At 31.7% G+C, this 19420-nt stretch overlaps 1 long non-coding RNA gene across 1 annotated transcript; it reads left to right on the top strand.

Moving 5' to 3' along the window:
• The first annotated feature begins 17776 nt into the window (after window positions 1-17776).
• On the top strand, window positions 17777-18566 carry LOC143534803 (uncharacterized). Its single transcript, XR_013135608.1, has 3 exons — window positions 17777-17955; window positions 18127-18189; window positions 18280-18566. It is a non-coding gene; the product is annotated as an uncharacterized LOC143534803 (long non-coding RNA).
• The last annotated feature ends 854 nt before the right edge of the window (window positions 18567-19420 follow it).

The raw sequence follows: 19420 nt of genomic DNA, 5'->3' as shown, positions 1-19420 counted from the left end.
ATTTAATCCTAACAATCCCCCCCCCCACACGGTCCCACATTGAAACCCATATAGTATTAGTACTAATATATTCGAACCTGCTAAAGTTAGAACAAGCAATGAAGGATAAAGTTTATAAACTAAAACCAATTTTAATAATTCCATAACGGTCGCTCTTACCGGTGGTATGGTTTACCGGTGGAACACCTAAGCAAAACTCTGAAAGTCAACGTGAGCTCGGTTAAAACAACATATTTTAAGCAGAGTGAGGCGACAAATCTCTTCAATTTAAGAAGTGTGATGACCTAAACACAAGAAAGTCATCGTTCTAAAAAACTCTTAACTGGTTAATGTTCTGTTCCTTTATGTAATGGAGTCCTTTATGTAATGGAGGATCAATGTAGTTTTAAAACATGGGTAAAGTTAAAATACAAAATGAGACAAAAATGAGAAGTGTGAGAATAATTTGTGACCACACAAAAAAACCTCTCAACAAAAAATTCAAAAAACCCAAATTATAAATAAAAAACAAAAAAGTTTTAAAAACCAAAATGCTTCCCCGTCATTCCCGTTCCAAAAATAAAAGAAACCGACGAAAGTTACAATGCCAAGAAAAAATAATACACAATGATGAAAATAAAAAAAACACAATTATAAATAGAAAAAAAGAAACAATAGATCGCAAAATTTCACAAAATGCCGAACAAAATATAACACAATGTTGAGTAATATAACACAATACGAAAAAAAGAAGACACAATCAATGACGAAAATAAACAAAAACACATTTATAAACAAAAAGACACAATGTTATAAATTTCATATCACTGCTTTTAAGCTAACAATTTCTACTACTGGCAATTGAAAAATACACTTACAAATCTTTAGCTGGAATGCAGACACAAATTGTTAATCACATAATTACCTTCACAACAAAAACAAAAGGTGTGAAATTCCTAAGCTTACATTGAACCACTTTATATATAACGGTCATTAATTTGATCCCATTTCCATAACATGTAATAAGAAACGCGTGGAGAAGATGTTTCAGTTATAAATCGTGTTAGATCGCATGCTGTTTGAACTTGTATATCAAGCTTCATTATATGTACAGTTTGTGAATAGTAGAAAAATGTGAGTAACGGTTACTTACAAATTAATATATATATATATATAATTTTTAGCCTGCATGTCACGCAGGTTACTTATAAATGTTTGTTAACTATTGATTTAGCCGAGTATGAGTTTGACTGGTTACCTTATACTATGTATTTTAGTATACATAATGATTTATTTTAATTATTGTAATTTCAAAATCATTGTTGTTGTGCATCATGAATTTATTAAATTGTACTAAATCCATAAATTATAGTATTGTAAATGAAAACAACTAATTGTATTTTAAATAAGAGAAAATTTCCTTGAAAACGACATTTGTCGTTTTTTTAGCCTGTTTGCCGTTTTTATCTAGAATCAGTATTTTCAAACCCTGTTTGCTTGTAACTCTTGATAGTGCGACATGCAGCTATCCGTGTGAGAAGACATCATTCTTTAAGTACAAACTCACCCTAGTTAATGACTGTCCTGGACTTTTGTTTATTGTCATAGCGAAGCAAACTGATAAGGGATATTGTCGTCTTGTAAACGTGAATGCGATGCTCTTATCAGAAGGTGTCAGGGCGATTCTTGGAATAGAGATCCTCTCATCAGTATTAGTCCCTGAAAGAATTTTCACTTCGATTACATGCGTACCCAAAGAAACAACCTGAAGCCTTGTGCCGTTGCATAAGCCCTTTTTTTGATCGATATTTCTCAAAAACGGGTACGCCGACTTTTAGTATAAGCTTGTGGTTTGGTAGCCCGGATATTTTAAGACCGTTAAGTATCTTAGTGGAGTATAAAGTTGGATCAACATTTCCATCTATGTAGTCGGACTTAGATACACAATCTGAGCTTAAGTACTCGACCGGGTCACCATGAAATAATTCAAGCAGACGATCATTAGTCTCATGAACAACCTCATTTGTTGGTGCAATCAACCCCCTCTGTTGAAAGTATGTAGGGTCTTGGTTGTTGTTTAGAATTTTGGGATATACAAACTGTATTAGCTTTATGATAGGGTCGTCACATTGCTCAATAAGTAAATCATCCGGTATATCTATTTTTGTCGTACCGTCATTAGGTCCACCGACTTTACCTTCTCATATGTCTAGTAGCCATTTTGAGAGATTTTTGGTGTCTTCTATGTCAGCCGATTGTTGACGAACTATTAACCTTAGGTTTTTTGTTAATCTAAGTACCCGACAATGATGCCAAATATAGGATGAACACAGAGTTGCGTTTACTATTTGTTGCCTGCTTCCTTTCTGTATTACTGGCATAATATGTCTGAAATCGCCTCCAAAGACAACAACCTTTCCTCTAAATAGCGATTTTGACTTTAAGACGTCTTTGCAAGACTTGTCAAGAGCCTGAAATGCGTGTTTGTGGGTCATTGGGGCTTCATCCCAAATTATTAGCTTTGTTTTTTTCTAGCAATTCGGCCTCATCCGAGCCTCGTTCCATACTCAAGATGAGTCCTCGTTTAGGTTAATCAGAATATGAAATCTTGAATGTGCTGTCCTACCTTCGGATAACAATAATGATGCGATTCCGCTTGATGCAACGTTTAAAACAATATTACCTTGGGATCGTATGGCTAAAGACAATGTCTTCCACAAATATGTTTTTCCTGTCCCGCCGTGACCGTAAACAAAAAAGACACTACCTTTATTCTGCTGTACACCTTTCGTTATTATGTTAAAAATAGTTTTCTGCTCTGAGGTTATCGATCGAAATAACTTTTCAAGTTTTGTTCTCTCAGTTTGTTGATCATATGATTGCTCGTCTAGAATAAGGCAATTATTGACAGCAGATAAGGACTCTTCATCAGGGAAAGACATTGTCTCATACCTTGTTAAACTCAAGTTGTTTTCTTATAGGATTTTCTGGATTTCAAGTAACGTAAGGTTCTTGATTTGGTCTTCTGTCAGCTGTAAAAGGTTGTTGGTTGTTTCTAGTCAACGGTTAAAAATATTTAAAACCTAGTACAAGTATGATACCAACACTTATATTTAATTTTTTAAATATGCTAATTGTAAATTATGCGGGATAAAAGAAGAGGACTGTTAGTTTATTACGTTAGATTTGTTTTATAAAACAAGACTATGAGGTCTTCTTATTTGGTTAGGTTAGATGAATTATTGTGTGCTTTTTTGGATTAAATTGGTAAGCTGGATGAGGGTGAACCAACTGTTGGTATAACTAAAAAGGTATAACTTTTAATGGAATTTAATAATTTCATAATATTGCCAAAAACTTTAAAGTGAGTTGTTACAACTTGTTAAAGAAAACAAAACTAAGGCAAGTAGCCAAGTATTATATAAGAAATTTTAACCGAGCTTTTAAACCCATCCCCATTAAAATATATATAAGCATAGTAACAGATAATTGATTTGTGTTTTGTAGTATTTTATTAGATTTGTTTATGTAATATTTATTAAAGTTATGCTATATATCAATCGAAGTTTGTTTTCAAAATAGTTAATTGACTTAAAAACTTAGATTAACTATCAAACGTGACAACATGAAATTATTCATCATTGAAACTTATTTAAAATAATGAGTTATTTTAGTTATTTATTATTTGTATGTGGGAGGGTCTTAATAGTTTGGATAGCCTAATAAAACATCATCCGGTAAAAAGTAACATATACCTGACGATTTTAATAGCTTTCTTTCCCCGTGAAGGATGTCGTCAAACAGGAGTTTCCAGGTACTGTTCCATACGTGTTCGGGCCTAGAGAGGCTGTCGGTAGACAACATTGTAGCAAACAATGAACGTAGGTGAGCACCTGTTCTGGCAATGCTTGCCTCTTCAATTCCCTCGATGTATTCAGTGTCATCGTCTAATAATCCAAGGGAATAACATGCATATCTGAACGTAGGGTATATATGACCGTTAACGGTACCTATATCGTCAAATGTTTTTGGTCCTTTCACCCTGTTTAAAAGGACTCGTAAAAAGTACGCTTCTCCAAGAGCTGGAGATATTGCGTGGATTCTACCAATGGAAAATCCTTTCTTCCTTCGTTGCCAGTCACGCGATTTGCGTGCCAAACGAATTTCGTTGGGAATTCTGAATAAGTTAGTTTGCATCTTCTGAATTAACGCTGTTGCATTTCATCCACAATTCGAACATTGAAGATGCAACGCTGTCTATTTTTTCCAACACATTATCAATATCGTCCTCGGTACCGTAAATCACCTGCTGTTTACCAAGAAGGTGGAAAGGCAGTCTCATAACCGCATGCATTCTGTAATGGACATCGAATCCGAAAATACGCCACGACGCCTCACGTGCCGACAGATATCGACAGTCATATAACTCTTTAATCTTATCAACATTACGATCCGTGTTATTTTCACCGTCTCCACTGTTAGAGAAGTACACGATCGCGCGAACAGGGCCTTTGTTTATGTATTTGAAGACGTACTTGATACACCACCCCTGATTGTGTCACACCCCAACCTACGACGGAAATGCCGGGGCGTGAACTGATTTTCACAGCTCACAAGGTTACTATCTTGCAACATTATAAGTTTCAATATCTATTTAATAATTTCAAATAAAACAATTTCAGTTAAGTACATTAAGTATAACGAAATTACAACAATGATTATTTAATACTGTATCCTAAAAAGCATCTCTACGTGATCTTCATCTTGCTAAACAACAAAGCTGATAACCTGCAAATGGGCATAAAATATTTTTTTTTTGTCAACAACACATGTTGAGTGAGTAAAACATCAGTTTAAGACACAACAATAATAGTATATAATATATAAAGAAAAATGCAAACTGTTCATGTGAGATAAACAGTTAAACCATAGCATATAAACAAACAATCAAACATAAAGAAAGGGCTAAACCGTTGCCATGCGAATGGGTATTCGTTACCAAAAATGAAGTGTCGGTAAAACCATTGTCAATGCGTCGGACGTCGGCCACTACGACAGTCGTATGATCATACTAGACTGAGAATATGTTGGACCTCTCCGAATGCGGTTCAAATAAAGCAAGTAAGCAAATAGCAAGTTAGGCATAAACTGATATACACACAAGGATTAAACAGTTGTGATTTTGAATACTAGATAATAGATAAATATGATATGATACGCATATGTCCCCAAAAAGGTTAAAAATAAGTAAAAATGGGAGTGATTACTCACCTGATCGGATGAACAAAAATAAGAAAGATGATGTGAGAATGATGAACCATTTCGGGATATACCGTCAAGGATTCCTAATTAAATAAAAGTAATATAAATAAATTATAACATGATTTAATAAATTAAGATTTTGATGATTTGAGTTATGTTTGGGATTCAAATGATTATTGATTGATCAATTGAACTCTATAATAATTATTATTGTAAAGATTAATATTAGTGATTATTATTTATGAGAAACAATACTTTTTATAATTTATAACATCACCTTTACTTACACTTGATGCGATAAATATATAATCAAATTTAATGATTAATAATCTTATATAACTAATATAAACTATACTTATTATTACTAGATTAAATAAAATACAATTATATAAATATTTAAATAAATAAATGTTTAAATAAATAATGGATTTATAAAAAAAAATAATATAACTTGTAACATGATAAATAATTTAATACATACGTCTAAATATTTAATTATCATATAATATGTATTTTAGGATATTTTTCTTTTAACGAAAGTCTAAAGGTATAAGTATAATTAATATGTTTAAAAAAATACGTTTGCTACCATTTTTTGGATTTAAGAATAATACATTTATATATAATATATACATATGTTTAATGACCAGAAAACACCAATAATGGTGTCGGATTTTAATACATAAACGAAAGCTTTCATTGACCTTTTGACAAAAGACGTAACTTAATGTTGTCAGTTAAATAAAGTATTGCTTATTTTATAGTTAATATTAATGATAATTAATAAATCAACCTAAAAAAAGCAAAAAGGGCAAAAGTGGGCTGGCCGGGGCTCGAACCCGCGACCCTGGCCGGCTCATTGGGTTAAACACGCGCACAAGGTAACAGGTTGTGATAACTGGTTATCATCTAAGAAAAATAAGATTTATGCAGACACTGAAATTAACACCCAAATTAAGAACCCTAGAATCTGGATTGATCAATCTGCGTTATATTAATCCAATTAAGTTTAGGGTTATTGATTACTGATATTAAACGATCGAATTACATATCTTTATTACCTTACACCATCACGAATTGAATGAGAACGAGGACCCCAGGCCAGACGGATAAGACGCGATAGAAACCGATGCTTGCAGGCTGTTTTATTGAAATTGGTTATAGGTTTTACTTCGCGAGCTATGCCAGAACGTACAAGCAAGATTAATTGTAATATCATCTATTCTAGATCGTATCCCCTATTATGTTATAGACGCGTAGTTATATTTTGGTCGGCTAATTGATTTACGATTTCATACCTAAATTAAAGTGTCGTTGTAAGATGCAAATAAACATATTAGTGATCTTATGAATCAAAATTGACTAAGGTCCGTGGATTAAGGTACAAGAAAAGAAATGGGTCATCGGGTTAGGGTTTAGATACGGGTTTGGGTCAAGATAGAAGGGTTAAATCAAAAAAATCCGAAATTGCATTTTAGTCCTTCAAGTTTGAAAGTGAAAACAAACTTGGATAATAGTTTCGCGTAGGATCAAAGTTGTAATATATGGAGAGTTAGTTTATATAAACTAATTAAATATAATAAAAAAACAAATAATCACTCGGTAAACGTGTCATATTATTGATTAAAATTACCCGAAAAATGAAAACTGGTCGGGTATCGATATTTAATATATTATAGTCGGAAAACCCGAGTTGTTACAGATTGCACCACTCGACGTTTGTATGAGCTTGGTATCGTTTCAAGAGTTTGTTGTTGTATGGTACGACGCTTCGGTTATCAAGATTGACGTCTGATTTCTCGACAACTGCGCCTGAATCACGCCTTCTGTATAAAGGAAAGCCATATGTATCTATTGATGTTTCTTGAAACTTCTTTGGGAAGTTTTTCAAACACTTGTTGTCTATAACGCATGAGCATGGCTTGTTATAGTGTGTGCAAGGACCATGCATCATCAACTCAGCCACAAGGTTGTATAATTCAGGATCTTCGTTCTTATCAGGAATCTCGGCACTGATGTACGGATTTACATGCTCTGCGTTTGGGAGTTTGTCTTCTTTTTGCATAAATAGACAAATATGGGCGTGAGGCAAATCACGCTTTTAAAACTCCACTGTATAAACAACTGTAGAAATACAAATAAGAGATTAAGTGAATAAAAGTGTTAAGAAAACATTAACAAAGCACAATTTCTAAACAGAAAAGACATGAGATACTCCTCCGATCAATCAATTCTCACTGCGATGCATTCATTATGTAATTTTTTTTTAATCCCGTAAATCCTTTTATATATAACACAAACCGAACTACATCTGGATTATGGGTAAGCGAGCAACAAGCTGCGCCGCTATCCCCTTTTGAATCGCAAAGCCTATTCTACTAAATATAAATCCTTGGTTCCTCGGGCTCTGTGAGTCACTGTGGACCACCTTCTGCACCCGCTCCAAGAAGCGAACCGCCTCGGGAGCTAGGGATCCAAAAGTGTCGAAGGCAAATGGATTGAACACGTGCTGATAGTTAACTTCTCGTATATAACTAAGTCACACTAACCAATAAAGATAGCTTATTATTATTATTATTATTATTATTGTTATTTTTATTATTATATGAAATATTTGACATGAAAAGATTATAAAAAAACCAAATGCACGTCAACTAATTGATCAAACAGAATGCACACACAGTTTGAGGACAAAAATTCTTTGATTAATCGATACTGAAACATCATCCACATATGTTGACTGAATAATATCGATAACACTCTAATTATTATTCACATACTTTGAGACTTGCAGTTTACTTTATTATATGGTGTGCGTATATAATAACCCAATTCGTTCACAACACCGGTTCAAATAAGGAAGTGATGTTATTTTCATTTTTCAGTTTTCACTTCTAACCTTTTTAACCCGAAATTAAATATGTCATGTCTACTCATAAAGATCAAATACTTTTCAACCAAAAAATGAGTTTGAGTAATGAGACAACATCTAACTTTAAAAGTCTAGACGTGTGAAACTTCTCTAAAACTTGTTTCATGGTTTATTTAACAAATAAAATTTTGATTATATTATATTATATATGTATAGTATTTGTGCCTGCTTGAAGTTTTCCAAGGATATCTCCATGCTTCAGGTCTTTAATCAATGAGTCAAGTTTTATTTTAAACAACATGCACAATATGTTTGGTCTGTCATCTGCGTTCAGATTTTTGTCTTGAAGGAATCTTTGGACTTTAGGCCATTTAGGATTACATGTTATTGTGATGAAGAAGTCTAGGTATCCATACTCTTAAGCCATCAGATTATTTTATTTGTAAATGAAAGCTTCTTACGGATTTGACCCGAATTAAAGGGTATGGGTCTCACTAAACCCTGATAATCTTAAACGCGTTATAACATCTCATTATATTAGAAAATAATCTCACCTTGATATAAAAATCTTATAAAATAGTGATATACTAAAAATTAATATCCGATTTTTTTAAGAAAAAGATATTATTTATATTAAGTAACAATTTAATAGTAAAAAAATAAGCGGGCCATGGGACTTACCAAACCGATAGCTTATAAACTTCTGATAATAAAGATACAACATGTATAAACAATTTCTTTGCAATCATGCTTTGTAATGGACTGTTTATAAATGAGTCATAATATTAACTTCATATTTGACAGGATGAGCCATCAAGGTTAAAGGTTGTATTATCATTTGTTTTATTGAAGTACAAAGATTTGGTGGGCTATGACGTCCAATGTTTTAAAGGTCTTTGAATTTAGGATTTTTTTAAAGGTTTTTTTTAAACTGTAATAATTTGAGCAAATTAAGTTTTAGATTTAGTTTTGGTATCGTAACGAACCTAAGCGATGCTAACTACATATGCAACGCCTCGTCACCGCAACACACGTGTTTTTATATTTAGTTTTGGTACCGTAATGAACCTAGCCAATAACGAAATTATTTTTGATGTTTACTTCTGGTACGATAACGAACCTAACCGGTACCGACCGAATGTGTATCGACTCGCCGCTACAACACCCGCGTTTTGTTTTTTCCTTTTTAAATATGTTAATTTTTTGAATTTATCTTGTGTTTAGTTCCAGTATGGTGGCAAACCTATCGATACGACTGAATATTTGCAACTACCCCCGTATTTTGCCAACCGAATAAACGTGGTTTTACATATATTATTTTTGTATCATAGACTATACACTTTCATTATAAGTTGTACGCGTACTTACACTATTTTAGGTGTTCATATATCATTTTTTTTATTTAGTGTAAATGTAATGGCGAACTTCACCTATACCGCCCGAATTTGCATCATATCATCGGGTTTTAAACCTAGTTTTAATTAATGTCCCACAATTAACCATCCTGATCTCCATCTGTACCTAACTACCCTAATAAAACCCTAAAGCATTAATTTAAAAACATAAGATTCACGTGGGATATAATAAAATGTAGTAGTTGAAGAATCAACGTGCTTTGCATGAGCTATGCATCAAAGTCGTCATTTCTAACCAAACCAAACAAACTAATAAATATGTATATATATCTATAATCTATCTAACTATCTAATTCTACGTGTCGCTCTCAGGTTGTAATCCCATTCTCTATTGTTTGATTTTTAAATGAATGATTCTCATGCATTTGACCTGAAATCGTGGGTATGGGTCTTACCAGACCCAGATAATCTTTAAATGAATTATAAAATCTCATTTATTTGTGAAACTCTTTCATAATCAAACAATAATTTTCGCGGGTCATGGGTCTCACCGAACCCGGATAACCCTTAAACGGGTTATAACATCTCATTTATTTGTGAAATACCCATTTAATCATCAAAGAATAATTTCCACGGGTTATGGGTCTTACCAAGCCCTAATAACTCTCAAATGGGTTATAAGATCTTATTTATTGGTAAATACTTTCATTCTCAACCTCTAATTCAATTTATCTTCTTTACATGTTTTCAATTGCCGGTCTATCATCTCCATCGCCGGTTAACTTCCGATACTACCCGCTATCGTCAACTACATCAACGTCCCCTTTTTCATTAGACAAATATTTGTGTTCATGTGTGTTCATTTAAAAAAATCAACATGTTCGTGTATTTTTGTTCGTTAAAAATCTAAAAAACATACACATCTAAATTGAAAATACCCAAACGCAAAAAAATATAATAACAAACTAATATATATGTATTAAATTAAAACAAACTACGTTAGAAAAATAAAATAAATCATCATAAAATAGCAAAACGATTAAATAACAAAAACTTAAACAAACTTCCGTAACACGGGAGGATCAAACTAGTTATATATATAAACGAAACATTTAAAAAGATCTCTGATTGCTCCTTACATTCTCTCAAGCCATCAGATTGTATTATTTGTAAATGGAAACTTCTCATGCAATTGACTCGAATTCACCTGTATGAGCCTCACCAAACCTAGATATTTCTTAAACGGGTTAAAACATCTCATTAATTAAAAATTAATCTCACAAAATATTTGATATGAAAATCCTATAAAATAAGGATATACTAAAAATTAATATGTGATTTTTAATATATATATATATATATATTATTAATAATTAAAAACAATTTTATAAACGGGTCATAGGTCTCACCAAACCCAAATAGCTTTTAAACCAGGTTATAAAATCTCATTTATATGTGAAACTATTTCATCATAAAAAACTTAGTATATTATTAATTTATGTACAATAAATAAAATTAAATTCTAAAAAATGTATAAATATTAAAAACTAATAATGTAAAACAAACCCAGTAACAAGGGGAGATAAATAATATATATAAACAAAACCTTTAATATCTCTCTGGTCGCGCCCTACATTCTCTTAAGCCACCAGATTGTTTTTATTTGTAAATGGAGGTTTCTCATGTATTTGACCTGAATTCACGAGTAGGAGTCTTACCAAACCCAGATGACCCTTAAATGAGTTATAACATCTCATTAAGTAAAAATTAGCCTCACCAAATATTTGATATGGAAATTCCTATAAAATAGGAATATACAAAAAACTAATATCCTAATTTTTCTTAAAACAAATATTTATAATTAATAAACAATTTTATAGTAAAAAAATAAGTGGGTCATGGGTCTCACCAAACCCAGATAGTTTTTAAAAAGGGTTATAACATCTTATTTATTTGTGAAACCCTTTCATCATCAAATAATAATTACATTATAAATGTCCTTACAATAAATAAAATTAAAATCTAAAAAAAATATGTAAATATATAAAAATAACATAAAACAACCCCGTAATACGAAGGATAAAAGCTAGTGTGTGTGTGTGTGTGTATATATATATAGGATGAGTATCATTACAGAACTGTTAAATTATTTAAGAATTTTAACGAATCCTTGAAAACTAACGTTTTTTATAAAAATTTTTGTATGTTAATGTTATTTGAGAGTAGTTTTATCACTTTGTATATCTATATTTACGATTACAATTTTGAAAATTAGTTTTTATACATATCTATGTTTTGTTTTTCACCTATGTAAATTTGTTAGTACATAAATTTTACATATATGTAAACTTGTGATTAATATATGTAATAATTTTTTTATATAAAATATGATAAAACTACTCATAAATAATGTTTATATATAAAAAAAATTAAAAAATTGTTTGGTTGTTAAGAGTTCCTAAGAGTTCTTAACTTTTTTAGAGTTCTTAATTGATACCAACCCTATATATATATATATATATATAGGGAAAAGATCAAGAGAGAACTCCATATTAGGGAGAGAACTAGAGAACTCTTAACTACAAGGTTATATTTGTAAATTTGTTTCCCAATAGACCTGGACAGACATTGGCTTCCCCTGTGCGATGGTAACCTGACTTCCATGTTTAATGAAACCCTTGCTGTGTGCGACGATTTCAACAAACAGAGCATACAATACATCTTACTCGATGATTCTGAGCCCTAAATATTGAAGATCAATTATCGATTCAACATGATTTCAATCGTTTATCATGGCAATTGTAGGTATTTCTGATTCGAGTGTTATCTTGTTCATGTATTAACTTGATAGTTTAATTGATTACTCGCAAGTTACGACATGATTAGTAGACAATTGATTGTTAATTATGATTTATTTGGAATACAGAGCGCATGATTTAACCTAATTACTGGATTAAGTTTTACGATGTGTAATACATGTATTACATACCATGTATTATGTGTGTAATACTGAGTATTACATATGTGTAGTATCTATTTATTTAGCAGGTGGTTCATTTGTTTTTTGTGATTTTGAAGTATATGTTAAATTTGGGTCTCAATTATTCCTCTTTAATTGATTAGTACAACATTGGTTTTCAGCTTTTGTGGTTAATCGATCAATGTAGGCTTAATCAGTCATTTGATTGGGAATGTCCTCTAACTGTTTGATGAAAAGTCTCAAAGAAAATTAGTAGAAAATAAATTAAATAAATAGATGATTAATGCTCCTGAACGAAATATGTTGTAAGTTTGAATCATCTTTGATTTCTGCTTATGTTTTCTTGCTTTGTTAATTTGATTTTTAACAAGTATTATGATAGTGATCGGCTATTATTTTTAATAGGTTAAAGCCTAAAGAGAAGAAAGAGGATCAGCATGCCCTCAAATATGGTATCAACATAAATAATTTTTGTAAATTTGATAACAAATTCGAGTCGGGCATGAAAAACTCGGGTAACCCTTGTTCTTGCCCGATATCCGGCCCGAAACCAAAATAAAAAGGAAATATGACCTGACCTTGAACCGAATGTAATATTGCAGATTTGGGTTGTCGGGTTTTCCGGTCCAGCACTAATTACGCTCGCCCCTAGTATTTCATATATGAAATATATGTATTACTGATGTGTCATATCGAGAATTACACATGTGTATTACCACACTGCTAGTATTACATATATGTAATATTAATAAAAAAAATACATATATGCAGTATGTTGACTATTAAAACATTGTATTATGTAGTTTTGAAGATGATTTATGATCATAATGGTGCTATGTGGTTTGTCTGGTGTGGTTTGATCTTCATATGGGTAAACTTTTGTTCCCAGGTACCCAAAGTAACCATTACCATCATCCCAATAGGTGAACTACTACACCGCAGTGCAAACTCTACTCCATCAACTAACAAGTGTATAAAGAAATCATGCATTGATTCAAGCATATCGACCAGATGAAATGGACAAGAAAAAGATGTGGTTGATTGTTGATGAGGACTGTTTTTTTTTGTTTAAATATTTGTACTATAAAAATACATTGGGTTATGAATACTTTGGTGGTTATCGCAGTCGTAACATATTTAGTTTTGAATTCTCTATGTTGGTAATGGTTCCAAAACAATATTGTCCGATATATGATCATGCAACGGGTATGACTGGACCGGAATGGACCATCTACAAATGGGTCGTCCATGTTTTGAAACAGGTTCTACTGGATGGGTTGGCAGGTTTCACACGTCTGTTATAGACTGCCCATTAGCAGCTAATTGTTTTTTAAACCGCATTTTAAATAAGATTTGTGGAACCGCTTTACACCATAAATGTTTCTTTGACAAACTATGGAATTTTTTTATTCATAAATCCGGTTTGTTGTGTGTATTCGCAAGTAATTTATATGATGTCCGTCAAAATATTGTTAACTAATTGTGAGAATTCATCTACTGCAGCTCCATATAGTAGTACAAATGGTCAAAATTTATGTATTACAAGCATTTATGCACATCCGAGTACGTGTAACAACTGTAACTAATAGCTGAAAATCGCATACGTCAATTAACACACCACGTAAATAAACCATAACATTCATATCCAAATTCAATCTCATGTTCCAACAACCGATGCACATATTTCATCATACACAACAAAAATATAAAACTACTAAAAATACACCCTTTTAACTAGTCCCATTGTTAGATTTTTTTCTGTTCTCTTACATCTTACATCTTCTGTCACCCGTTGCTTGCACGCGTTGACATCTTAAAACGAAATACTCACAACATATAATATTCTAAGAAGATTTAATTTCTCAATAAATCAAAATGCGAGTTACGCAAGCTATGTAACTCATCCAAAGAATCTTGACATGTTCTGCCTTTCTAACATCGCACGTGCTGAAATAACAATTGACCTAGTCTCCCCCCTTTATATATGTTGTATCGCGAATATCTCACAATACGTGGCATTATCAGTTGCTGCCCATGGTAACTCCAATTCTTCTTGGCATTGCTAAAATCATATCTTCACTGAGTGTCCAACCGATATTAGGTAATTGCTACCTATGCCAACCTGTCTAATAAAAGGGACAACCATTATAACAAACACGTACGATGCCAATATGTATTACTAATATGTTTCATATAAGCACCGTCAATATAAAACACATATGTAACACTAACGACTTACATGTATGTATTACTACCGTACTGAAGTTACGCTCGACTTACTACTTTGTATGGCGTGCTTTTATGCGTGTAAATATGTGTAATACATGATTAATGCATATACGTAATATACCTTTATTGCATATATTTAATACACTAGCCTCGCATAAACTTATAATACACCATTATAGTATATGTGCAATACACCAGGTTCGCATAACATGTGATACACCGGTTATGCATATGTGCAATGCATCCTATAATGCATATATGTACCACATAAATAATAAAAATAATACATATGTGTTGCATATATGTAATACATCAAATCCCTTTAACGTTTAATACCACAGATTTGCATAAACGTTTAATACACCATTAATCGCCAAATTCGCATAAATGTGTAATATAACGGTATTGTATATGCGCAAATGTGCAATACACCCTACAATGCATATATGTATTGCACCAATAATTCAATCAATACATATGTATCGCATGTATGTATTACACCTGATCCGCATAAACGTTTAATACAACAGATCTGTGTATACAAGTAATACACCATTAATGCATACGATGCGCCAAATTTGCATAAACGTATAATACAGGGCAATGCATCATGTAATGCATATATGTATCGTATATATAATGCATATATGTATCGTATATATAATGCATATACCAAAACAGTAATTATCATATTATAATGTAATACACTTATGTATTGTATATGAATATACTCGTATAAGGTAACATTATCATGTTTTGACAAACATATCTGAAAAGCATTCAATCAAACACATGAATCATGTACTACGTATATGCAATCAAACAAATATTAACTTATATCAGCATATTATTGTTTGATTTAAAATAAGCACATACAAAAACAGGGTATATTGCATATGTGAACTGAGATAAACACAATAATGTTCGATTTACAAACAAAACACGCAATCACGAAGTATATTGAGCTGATTCATGTAATACACCTACGATTCGTGTACCGCATATGTGCAATAAAACAGATACAAGCTAGTATTGACCTATTGTTACTCGATTTACAAAAACAAAAGACAAAAACAGAGAATTAACTACTATTTGCGTAGATTCGCTGTAAGAAATTCATGATAATAACTTATACAAACGATTACCTGATGGTGTTCTTCGATGTAATTGACTAATATCACGATGAATCAGATGATTTTTGCTGGAAAATAGAATCAAACCCTAGGTTGGGGCGATGGTGTACGAGCGAGAGAGAGATAGATCGATATGATAAGATATTTTGCATACCTAATTTACCCTTTTCTTTAAAACCTGAGTTTTTCTTTTCTTTTTCTATCCCTTCCTTTATTTCACCCTCTAATTAAGTGAAATCAAGAGATATGATGGAGTTCTCCAGTTCTCTCATTTGTAAGGGTTCTCTCTAGATCCCACCCCTATATATATATATATATATATATATCTAACTATCTATATAATTGTCTACCATAAAATCCTATGTGTCACTCTCACATTGCACCCCCCATTTTCTAGAGCAACCAGATTGCTTGATTTCAAAATAAAGCCTTCTTATGCTTTCTTTCCAAATTCGTGGGTATCATGTATTTTTTAATGGGTATAGTTTATATCAGAATAACCTAAAAATAATCCTCAAATCTTCCTTCACCCCCCGTCTCATCTAATACCCAACTTTCCAACCATTGTGGTTCCTAAATCGATCATCCTAATCCGCCCCCTTTGTCTCGCAAGCGCCTTGCCTGATTCGCAGATATAGAAAAACGATCTCTACAACTTCACAATCTCTGTATCGCCATATATCAAGTTTAATTCGATTAAATTTCAAAAGTTAGGGATCAGTTTCGTTCAATTGTTCCAAGTATATATCAAGTATAATTCAATTAAATTTCAAAAGTTAGGGATCTATTTCATTCAATTGTTATAGGTATGTTAATTAATTGGATATTATAATTTCAGCGAACTGCATGCACTATATATTTAATTAGTAATGGATTGGGTAAAACATATATGTTTGAACTTATTGTTTTATCATATAACAGTGAGCAAGTATGTTATTTGATGATATTAATTAAGTCCCCAATTATGATATGGTCATTCAGGAAAGAAACTACACTTATATAATGATTATCACCATCTCATGTTGCCATGTTGGTTATGTTAACCAAGTCAACCAGGTGAACCTGTTCTTCTATCAACTGATATTATAAAGAAAGCAGAGACGCTCAATGGGTATATTCTTAATAGGTCTTATTATTATTGATCATTTTCATATTTTCTGAAAAATAGTTAGATAGGTCTTATTATTATTGATCATTTTCATATTTTCTGAAAATACATAAACTTTTATGTTTATATGTACAGTGTCTGTATTCCAATAATGATGAAACCAAAGCCGTCTACTCTCAAGAAACCGTCCTCGCTTGCATCGGCTAAAAACTTTGTTGCGGTTAAATAAGGCCTCCAATAGTCTCGATCGCCTTCACAGGTGGGTTTCATTATTTCGTTAGTACTGAATACATTAGTTTACCAAAAATATGTTTTTTGTTTATTTTTTTCAGCCAAAAAAAGTGGTAATTTGTGGAAGCATATCATCATCTAATTACAATAGTTGGTATTATGTTGCATGCAAAATATGTACTGGCCAACTTAAGGAAGAACACAAGGTAAGTCATCAAGGTGAAATCGTTGCGGAAAAATCAATGAACCAATTTAGAGGGAAGTATAAGTGCCCAAGTAAAAAATGTTGTCGATGAAGTTGCAAGGTTCGTGCACAATAACGTTTATTAATATAAATAATTATATTATTTATAATAACATTATTCATATTTCATCATCAATATGCAGGTACCGAGTTCCTTTTGATGTTCAAGACTCAAATGGTTCACTGGCTTTAACTTTATGGGAAGGACAAGCTTTACCGATCTTCAAAATTACTGCCATGGAACTTTTTAAGAAGGTAGTAGAGGTAAATATCATTATACGAAGTTTAGAAAATATAATTTAAATATATGATTCACTTTTTACAATTAACTATAATTACACATTCCTAACAAACGAATATTTTTTTTATATATGTGAAGAATGGTGATGATGCAGACATAATTCCTAAAGAGATAGAAGGTATTGAGGATCAGATTTATGCTTTGAAGATCAACATTCAGCAATACAACATAAATAATGAAAGATCTTTTTACAATATTTTAAAATTTACCAAAGATCCTAAGATAATAAGTGAGCTACAAAAAAAACATGAGCTGACTTTGGTAAGATATGTAGATAATATATTATTATATTTATTTGCAATTGATATTTGTTATATTTGAGCTACAAGAAAAACATGAGCTGACTTTGATAAGATATGTAGATAATATATTATTATATTTATATGCATTTAATATTTGTTATATTTAAAAATTTTATTTTTAATTTGGCAGGAGCAACCTTCATATTCAAATGACGAGTCTGTTGAATTTCCTATTGAAAGCTTATCGGAAAAGGTTAATCATTAAAGAATAAACTATTAAAAAAGTTATAACCATATATTTATAATTTTTTATTTGATGAAATTGTTAAAACTTGATTTCTAGGATTCTACAAATGTTGTGGATGACAATATCACTTCTTTTGTGCAAAGTACCTCAAAGACTTTCGTTATAAACAAAGACAAGAATAATACTGAAGCTTCCAAAAGAAAATTCCAAGATGTTTATGATGTTGATAACCCACCTCAGCAACCTATTACAAAAGCCAAAAGATCTTCAAAAGCTATCGTTCAAAATTATGGCAAGAACAAACTCTTAACCCCAAAAAAAGAGAAATAATGATCTTTATGTTTTTTTAAAACTATTTTACTTTCTATTGCTTTTGGTTTGGTTATTTGGGATTTGATACAGTATTTGACGTTTACAATTTTCTTTAATGACATTTGTTTTCTAATGAATCAAATGGTTTAATAATGAGTAGCTTATGTCATATTTCATATTTTAGATTGGTTATTAACACACACATACATACATACATACATATATATATTGTTTTAGGCCATTCGGTAAAGAAGACTATCTCAAAAACCAATCGTTTTCTAAGGAAATTATTGTTGAATGCAAAAAGAGGAAAACTTAGTTACTCTCAAGCCACAAAAGTATATCGTATGAGACGGAAAATTATTTTGGATGCTAAGAGAGGAAAACAGACTTACTTATCCAATATGGCATCATCATCAAGTTTCACTCATCCAAGGATTAACTCTGTGTCTAAACAGAATCGTATGAGTAGGAGATCAAAGATGGATTATGAGAGAACAAGAATTCATTTTATAGAAGACGATAAAAAATATAAAGGAGTTTCTAAAGGTTCGCACAATTACATAATCTTCCTACACGATTTTACATATTTACAAAATCTGGTTAAAAATAATTGTTAACGTTGTTGCTTATTAACTACAGAATACTTAGATCATGGAGACCAGTCTGTTGTGTGTGAGATATGTCATGCTAAACTATGGATCGATGAGGGCAGAAGAGGTCAACGAAAGAAATCAAAAGTAAGTTTTAATGTGTGTTGCCGATATGGGGCTGTTGAGTTACCGCAAATAAAAACATCGAACCCTCAGTATGAAGAATTATTTAAATCAAATGACGCTAAAAGCAAATTTTTCTTGAAGAACATTCGACGTTATAACTCGATGTTTTCTTTTACTTCCATGGGAGGAAAGATTGACAAATCTGT

Source organism: Bidens hawaiensis, unplaced genomic scaffold, assembly GCF_021521415.1.
Source record: "Bidens hawaiensis isolate Kalapana, Puna unplaced genomic scaffold, B.hawaiensis_p1.1 tig00010344_1, whole genome shotgun sequence".
Classification (NCBI taxonomy): Eukaryota; Viridiplantae; Streptophyta; class Magnoliopsida; order Asterales; family Asteraceae; genus Bidens; species Bidens hawaiensis.
The sequence above is the reverse complement of the archived record's forward strand: the minus strand, read 5'-3'. Positions and strand labels throughout refer to the sequence as shown.